Source organism: Artemia franciscana, chromosome 20 (assembly GCF_032884065.1).
Source record: "Artemia franciscana chromosome 20, ASM3288406v1, whole genome shotgun sequence".
In the NCBI taxonomy this organism is placed as follows: Eukaryota; Metazoa; Arthropoda; class Branchiopoda; order Anostraca; family Artemiidae; genus Artemia; species Artemia franciscana.
The window spans coordinates 13,014,063-13,022,365 of NC_088882.1; the positions used below are offsets into that span (position 1 = coordinate 13,014,063).

Sequence of the window (8,303 nt, forward strand, 5' to 3'; positions counted from 1 at the left end):
AATAATTCACATTTCTCAAATTTTTCATTTTTATTTCTGCGCTACTAAATTGAAATAGACCAGTTCCTGGAATGATAGTCCACTATCAAGACAATTTATTAGGAGAATTCTCTATTAGCTCAACAGAATTCAATTGTACAAAAGGGAAAAGACCCCTTTTAAATTTGTCTCATCCTCAATCCACCGATTAAATGAAAATTATTTAGAGATCCAATCACTGGGCACATATACATAAATTTATTTCAGGGGCTAGAGGAACATTACTTAGTGGGGTTCCAAATTCAAGAAAAATCTCCAGACTATAGAGGAATCACGTAAAACATGAACTTGATTCCATATTAAAATTCGGGAAAGCGTGTTGGATGTCGGTTTTCCAGGGCCCTCCCCTACAATAGCATACTCTTGATTCCTATGATCCACAGGACCATCGCTGAAACTTTCAAGTCAACACAAATAAAATTATACACAAATAATTATAGCCTGTGACATTTCAAGGTGCGAAAGACGGAGGGCAAACTATAACCAAGTATTACTGACAAAGGCCGTATCAAAAAGGGGGTGTTGGTCCTACTCGTAGAAATGTAACAAGATACATATTTTGATGCATTTTTTCGCACCCCCCCCCACCAAGCAAAAATCATGGATGCCCTTCATACTGACATCTTCTGATGTGCACCCAGCAAGGTGACTTTCATTGCCATATAGCAATTATTTTTAAACTGTTTCATTGCAATTACATTGCTACATTAATTTGTCGCTTTATTGCTAAAATTAACGCATTTAAATTAATGTTACTACCCTTTATATTTCTTCAAAAATATAGAAACCAGCGATCAATTTTGGATTTTCCTTTTTTTGAAAAGTATATTATATACTTTTCTAAACATTTATTTGGGCTGTTTTTCTGCGTCCTTAATCTGGAACATGGGAGGAGTCTGCTAATCCAAGCAATGTAAAAATGAATCCGTATTTTTGTAGTTTCACTTTCCAATCTATCATCAGAAAATGTTTTCAGTAATGACATAAACAGGAATAGATCTTTGAAAACTAGAAAAGTATAGGGAAATACAATAAAGGGGGTAGGAAACATTGTACCGAAAGAATGGGCATTGGGGAGAGGGATTAATTTTTTGAAGATGCAAAACATATTGGTTATTTTGAGTGAGAATAAAATGGACACTACAAAACTACCGAGGCTCAGAGAGGGGGGAGCGTTGAGAACATGAGAACCCTTTAGATGTTCCGGAGTCTAACAGTCAAGGTGTTATTTCCACTGGATATATCAATTATGGTCTTGGTCACATGTGGTATTTCACTTTTAGGAGGGAGGGCGGGCACAATCCCGAGGTATGAGTAAAAAAAAAGTGATTTATAGGGGAGATCAAAGACATTATAAGAACCGTCATAAGAGCCTTAAAGTTTTAGGAAGAGAGGGGCAAGGACTGAAAGCACACCCCCGTCCATTCGTACGTAACTGATTAGAGCAGGCACGTACGCAGGAATTTTTTTCGGGGGGGGGGCAAAAACTTCGAAACAGCCGAAATAAAATAGCACTTTTTTTTATTCAGTAATGCAAAAAGCACGTATATCGGAAAATAGAGATTAACTTTAATCTGTAATATTGTAGCGGATGGGGGGAAGAAGACTGAATCCTCAAAAGTACGTTTTTGGCTCAGGTTAGGTTCGTAGCGATTTAGAACCAGTGATTAATCTATTATATCCCACTGAAAGGGAAATTTTAGGGTTAACAGTGTAATATGGGTGATGTGGGGGGGGGGTAGTTCTTCTATTGCGAAAACGTAGATTTTAATGAAAATGATAGTTTCCAAAATTGATCCATTAAAAGCTGTACTTTATCCTGAAAAGGGGGGATAAACGCCCCAATATCAAGGATAATTCTATTTCGCTGTGGAAAGCAAACTCTCTTTACAAAAAACAACAGTACAGTTGCTAATTACTTCTAAGAGGGTAAAAATTTAGAATGAAAATGGGTTAATAATGACTGGGTAATTGCATGCTGTAAAATCCCCCAAAAAAGGCTTCACGCATGCATCTAGATTCTTAATAAATGTCCTAAATCTGCCAGAAATCCCAAGAAACCATTGGGAAATTAAACATTTCACAAAATTTCTGGGGGGGACGAAGGCCCTCCTCCCTGCTTACGTGCCAGAGTATGTTTTTATTTTGTCCTATTTCAAAGTAAACGTTAGCTAGTCCTCAAGGTATCAGCAAATTTCGAACACTCACTTTACAAATTCACATCCAATATTCAATCTATTTTCACTTAATCCATGGAATATTCGACTCACTAACCGTGCATCTACTCTAACCCCGCTCTAAAATTGCTCTCGGATAGATCGTTAACCACGATTCTATCCTATCAGCAAGGCGCTAGATTCAAAACTGAAAATCCGTGTCTTATGACATAAGTGTGATTACTATCGTACAGGTAAGGGTAGTCATATAAATTCAGTTTCAATATTCATAGTTAATCAGTCAATTTCACGACAATCAGATATATGAATACGATTCCTAGGATTAGCATTCAGAGGGGTTGAACACTTTGAAACATCATGTATACCATATGCTCTTGCCACATGAAGTGTTAGACTTCAACGCAAGATGTCATGAGGAATAGCACAGTAGAGGCGCGCCACAAGTAGCTCTACGAAAGTAGAGACACATTGAGATCTACACAGGGTTATGAAGACCAGACAGCCCCTCGCATACATTAACATTCAAATGAGCCTATTATTAGATTCAACTTAAAACTTTCGTTTGATCCTTGACTTATATTGATTTTACTGGCTTCAATCACGCGAGGGTTTGACCTGAGATTTTAAAGCTGTGAGAAATTCACAAGCAATTAATTTAGATTTGATTTGGCTCTCTATCTCGTGAAATGGGTTACATACAAATCAATAAACACGACTTTATTTAAGAATTTGGGTGTTTCCACCTTTCTCCAAAATTATTAAGGCTGTTCACACAACTTTTTTTTATAAAAAAATTCTATTATAAGAAAATCTAGCAAAGATTTTTCGAAGTCACTAAAAACTCCTCAAGACTAAATAATCTTAAGGAAGAATTTGAGCAAGTTCAATACAATTTCTAAAGATGCATCTACCAAGTCAGTGCAAATGCATAATCGACAAAACGAAGAATTAAAACACGGGGATATTCAACTGGTAACCCAATAAAGTCCAGGGACTGGGACAAGTACGTAAAAAGGGGCCCCCCAAACCACGAAATTTCATATACAATTTCAAATATTTTCTGCATAACCGACTTCCATTTCTTGAAGTTGCCTCCTCGCTTTCTACAAAAGAAACTCCTGTATCTTTGCTTAAGTTGATCACAGGCTGTGTCGTGTGTGGGCGAGAATGTCGGTCCAGACATGCCATATGCGTACATGAAGCGATTTAGCAAATAATCATTACAGAATACAGGGATCCAAATTGGTAAACAGGTCATATATAAGGTAGTGCGTACACCCAGGGTCGTATCCAGTTTTTTTTTGGGGGGGAGGGGTACGAAAGAACGCATCAAAGATTTGTTTATGCTAACTTTGTTACGTTTTTGTGATTGTGAAAAAAATTTGGGGGGGGGGGCTCTGACTCCTGTAAACTTTTGAATGTCTTGGAAAAGGAAACATGAAACCTATTTTTAATGCAATGTTGGTCAACTTTATCTTTGAAATTTGTATTGGACTCTAAGAACCCTAATTGAAACCTGGGTTTATAGAATTTACCATGTTTTTGTCTCTGGAAATAGGAATAAGAAAAACTAGGCTTATAATACCAAAAAGTGTATTTTGGACAATTTTAATATAGTAGAATGTGTTTCAAAGAAGCTTGGAAATAATTTTATATACAGATTTCTGAAGTGTCTAAGTTAGTTCCTCTCGTGCAGCAGCTCTGTAAAGTTCTTCTTTTGTGTTTGTTTTCAAACCATGTGGAATAAATGACTTTGTGGAATAAATTAATAATTTATAGCACAGTCACTTCTTCTATTTCTTCCCTACGTGAACTCTTAGCTCTGAAAGATTCTGCTACACGCATAACAATATTAGATGTTTACCAATGTAAACCAAAACATCACCAGAAAGGAGTAGTAAAAGGTCTGCACCCCCCTGGATACAGCCTTGTGTACACCAGCTGCAAAACCCCATAATATGTAGGGAGAATATGCCAGGTATAAACCCAATTAGTGGAGGAAGACGAGATAAATTTGCAATTATTAATTTATATTTCCAATCGGAGTTTAAGTTGGAAATGGAAAAGTCGAAAGTACTAGACTTTCACAAGAATTTGATTTGTAAATTAATTCTCCCCCAAAATATCCATTTCATTCATTTATTCACCTCTTTTTCGGACACAGAATTTTTTTTCATTTCGGCAAGTTACTTTAAATTGTTAAAACATTATTTGAATAACAATCTGCATTTTTATCGTCAAGCATCTAACTTCATAGTAACATTTCAAACTATATATCTGAATAATTAAGACTGTTTGTATAGTTGACTTGAGATAACCAGTTCCATGATAAAATCTACAGGGAAAAAACTGTCAATTGTATTATAAGAGTGGCATTAAAAGCCGAATTGATGTGCGATAAACAGACACACGCAACAGAGTGGGTCATTAAATTTGGGTCTTCAATGCTTTTTTAACAATTAGCATCTGTAAAGCGGGATTTTGGAAATGCGGGTATTTATGCAGGGCGGGAGCCTTCAGGGTTGTGCACAGAACTCTTTCTCTTACAATATGTAATACCCTCCATCAAAACAAATTCTTATGTTAGTGCCTTTTCAACTGGAGTCAGTATTTGCAGTTGGGAATTAGAACCAACGCTTTTCGAATACGGGTGAAGTCGTTATTTTTTACCCTTGCTGTGGGATCAAGGTTGAGCGCTTTAAAGGTTTTTAAGAGTTGACGGTTTCATCAAAATTCGGCAAAACTTGCCAAAATAACATTTATATCATTCAATTTTCCATGGGGATTCCCGAAAAATATAGAATATAGAAAAATAATATAGAAAATATTATTATAGATAATAGAAATAATATAGAAATAATATAGAAAAAATATAGAAAAGCTGTCAAACTAATGTTACTACTCTGCTACGTAGCCAAGGTTTTAATCTGAAGCCTTGGCATCAAATAGAACCTGATTAGGCTTAACCCTGATGAACTTGTTTTCAAATTTATTTTTACTGACATTTGTTAAGAGAGGAAGTTATAGAAATAGTGAAGTTGGAACACTTCTTAGCGACCTCAGAGCTGTGAATACATCCTATAAAGTGGGTAGAGTTTTGGATTATCACTATGACACGATCTTTGGTCACCAGTTGGATTTATAGGATAAGAAGGATAAAGATCCTCCTGAGCCATTGTTGGCGCATAGGGCGCGAGTCGACGTTTCTGTTGCTCAGTGTTTTTTACAGGGACAAGTAGCAAGATTGTCTCCCAACCTCGCTGCAGCGGGGATCGAACCCGTGTACTCCATATTACCAAGCAGAGCATCAATCCACTGTGCTACAACAGGTTAATTGAATTTATAGCCAGTGAAATTCTTTCAGCTTCTACTTTCCTTGGAGGTGGGATTAATCTATAATTTCTAGAAAAGAAAAAAAGAAAAACAATCTAGAACCTGTAAGAATAAATCTTATTAATGACGGCTCTACTTCCCAACTATTTCCGCGAGTGTGGAAAAGGGAAACAATAAATATTGAAAAAAACTAGAGAGTTTTATTTATTTCAAAAATGGGAGAAAATGGATTAATCCAATTAATAAGACGTTCAAATTGTTAGTTGGTGTACTGTAGTTCTCAGTTTGACAAAGCGAGTCACATAAGATTTTTGGAATTGTTGTAATGAATTTCCTAGGAGACATCCTATCCTCCCTCTCTTTAAGGGGCAGACATATGTGCAATTTCGGTTATAAGCAACACGTTCTTGCCATTGTATACCCACATAATAATGAAGTTCAGCAAATTAGCAACACCGATGATTTCAAGAAAGACAGCGTGGTTTGGATGTCTCACGTTAAAGTTTTTGCTTCTGATCCTTCATTGTGGACATTATTCGAACCGTCTCTAGATTCTCATTCCTAGAGTTTGTTTGTATAGTGGGTTTTTATTAAATCAGAAATATACTCTGTCTGTTTTGGTCCATCTACTTAGTCATCAGTACAAAATAAAGCAACTAATCGAAAGGTTTGGAGGCTTAGACTCCTTTGTAAGTTTCAAACTAATGCCAAGATGTTAGTGGGGTCAATTCACGAAAATTAGGGGAGGGGATCTTTAGTTTTTTTCTATAGAATTAGCAAAGGAATACATTAAAAAAAAAAAAAAAACAAGAGCTAAGAGCTCATATGGCACTTGTGACGAGGTCGGAAGAGCCAACAGCTCATATGGGATGAGCTCTAGCAAAATTCTAAGAATTATTAGGTTGATTTAAAAGAAAAATCAGAGGCTTAGTGCCGGTCAGGATTTAAAATAAGAGCTCTAAGACACGAGAACCTTCTAAATGTCAAAATTCACTAAGATCCGATCACCCATTCATACGCTAAAAATACCTCATTTTTTCTAATTTTTCCCCTCCCTTCAGCCGCTCAGATGGTCGAATCAGGGAAAACGAATTTATCAAGTCAAGTTGTGCAGGTCCCTGGCAAGTCTACCAATTTTTATCGTCCTAGCACGTCCAGAAGCACCGAACTCGCCAAAGCACTGGACCCTCCCCCCTAACTACCAAAAAGAGTGGATCCAGTCTGGTTACGTCAATCACGTATATACGATATTTGCTTATTCTACCCACCAAGTTTCATCCTGATCTCTCCACTCTAAGTGTTTTCCAAGATTTCCAGTCCCCCCCCACAACTCCCTCAATGTCACTGAATCCGGTCGGGATTTAAAACAAGAGGTCTGAATTACGAGGTCCTTCTAAACATCAAATTTCATTAAGATCCAATCACTCGTTCGTAAGTTAAAAATGCCTCTTTTTTCTAATTTTTTTCCAAATTAATTCCCCGCTTAACTCCCCCAAAGAGAGCGGATCTGATCTGGTTATGTCAATTATGTATCCAGGACTTGTGCTTATTTCCCCACCAAGTTTCATCCCGATTCCTCCACTCTAAGCGTTTTCCAAGTTTTCAGGTTTCCCCCTCCAACTCCCCCAATGTCACCGGAACCGGTCGGGGTATAAAATAAAAGCTCTGAGACACGATATCCTTCTATATATCAAATTTGATTAAGATACGATTACCCGTTCGTAAGTTAAGAATACCTCATTTTTTCTAATTTTTCCGAATTAATCGTCACCTCATTACCCCCCCCCCCCCAGATGGTCAAATCAGGGAAAACTATTTCTAATATAATCTTGTCTGGTCCCTGATACTCCTGCCAAATTTAATCGTCCTAGCTTATCTGGAAGTGTCCAAACCAGCAAAACCGGGACAGACCGACAGAATTTGCGATCGCTATATGTCACTTGGTAAATACCAAGTGCCGTAAAAATCTAGGGGGACACACCCCCTGCACTCCACCCCTTGTTTACACTACTAAAATGTGCCTTATCTGTGTTGAATTTATCAATGGTTACAGTTTTCTATTATGATTTGACTTAATTCACTCTAATTATGGCCGTTATAACACTCAAGAAGTTCTATCTGTGTGATCTAAGTCTCTTAGTCGAAGAGAAAAACTTGTTTGTTTGTCGGATTTGGTTATAATTAGCTTAATCCCAGTGAGAAATATTTTAACTAAATATTAAATATATAGAGGTGATTAGGTATCTAACATAATGCGTTCTGGGCGGCCTGCTTTCCATAATTCTCTGTTGTAGTTTCCATAATTTTGTTAATAAAGTATTATATTTTCATCATATTTTGGTATATTTCATTATGGTTAACCTGTTTTCACTTCTTGAGTGTTTTTGGGATATTTAACAAGTACCATATGGCCGACTAAACAATACACTATGATGAATCGGTCCAAATTAAAACAAATCACAACACTAATGCCTTTTTATTCACAAGCTATGGGCCTTTTCTTAAAATATCACCAACTTACCGATCCAAAGAATGCCATAAATTGGGCAAATCCAACAGAAAGTCAAATAAACGACGAACATATATTACCGATTGTGAAAAAATGGTTATTTGTTACGCCCATTTGAGCTTTTGTTATCTTTACCATAATCCATTTGGTTCAACCATACGGGCATTGGGTGCCTAAATTGGTGTTGATTTAATGGGACATAGTTTTAGCATATGTTTTCCAAAGCAGGTGCTAGATAACAGGCA

The 8,303-nt window shown here is 36.7% G+C and overlaps 1 protein-coding gene across 1 annotated transcript in view; it reads right to left on the bottom strand.

Annotated features, from left to right (window-relative positions):
• Positions 1 to 2,387, bottom strand: part of LOC136039767 (teneurin-a-like) — a gene marked incomplete in the record, with an annotated part of 538,588 nt that extends 536,201 nt beyond the window's left edge. Inside the window, 1 exon segment of the mRNA XM_065723631.1 lies at positions 2,248 to 2,387.
• Between the last annotated feature and the right edge of the window lie 5,916 nt (positions 2,388 to 8,303).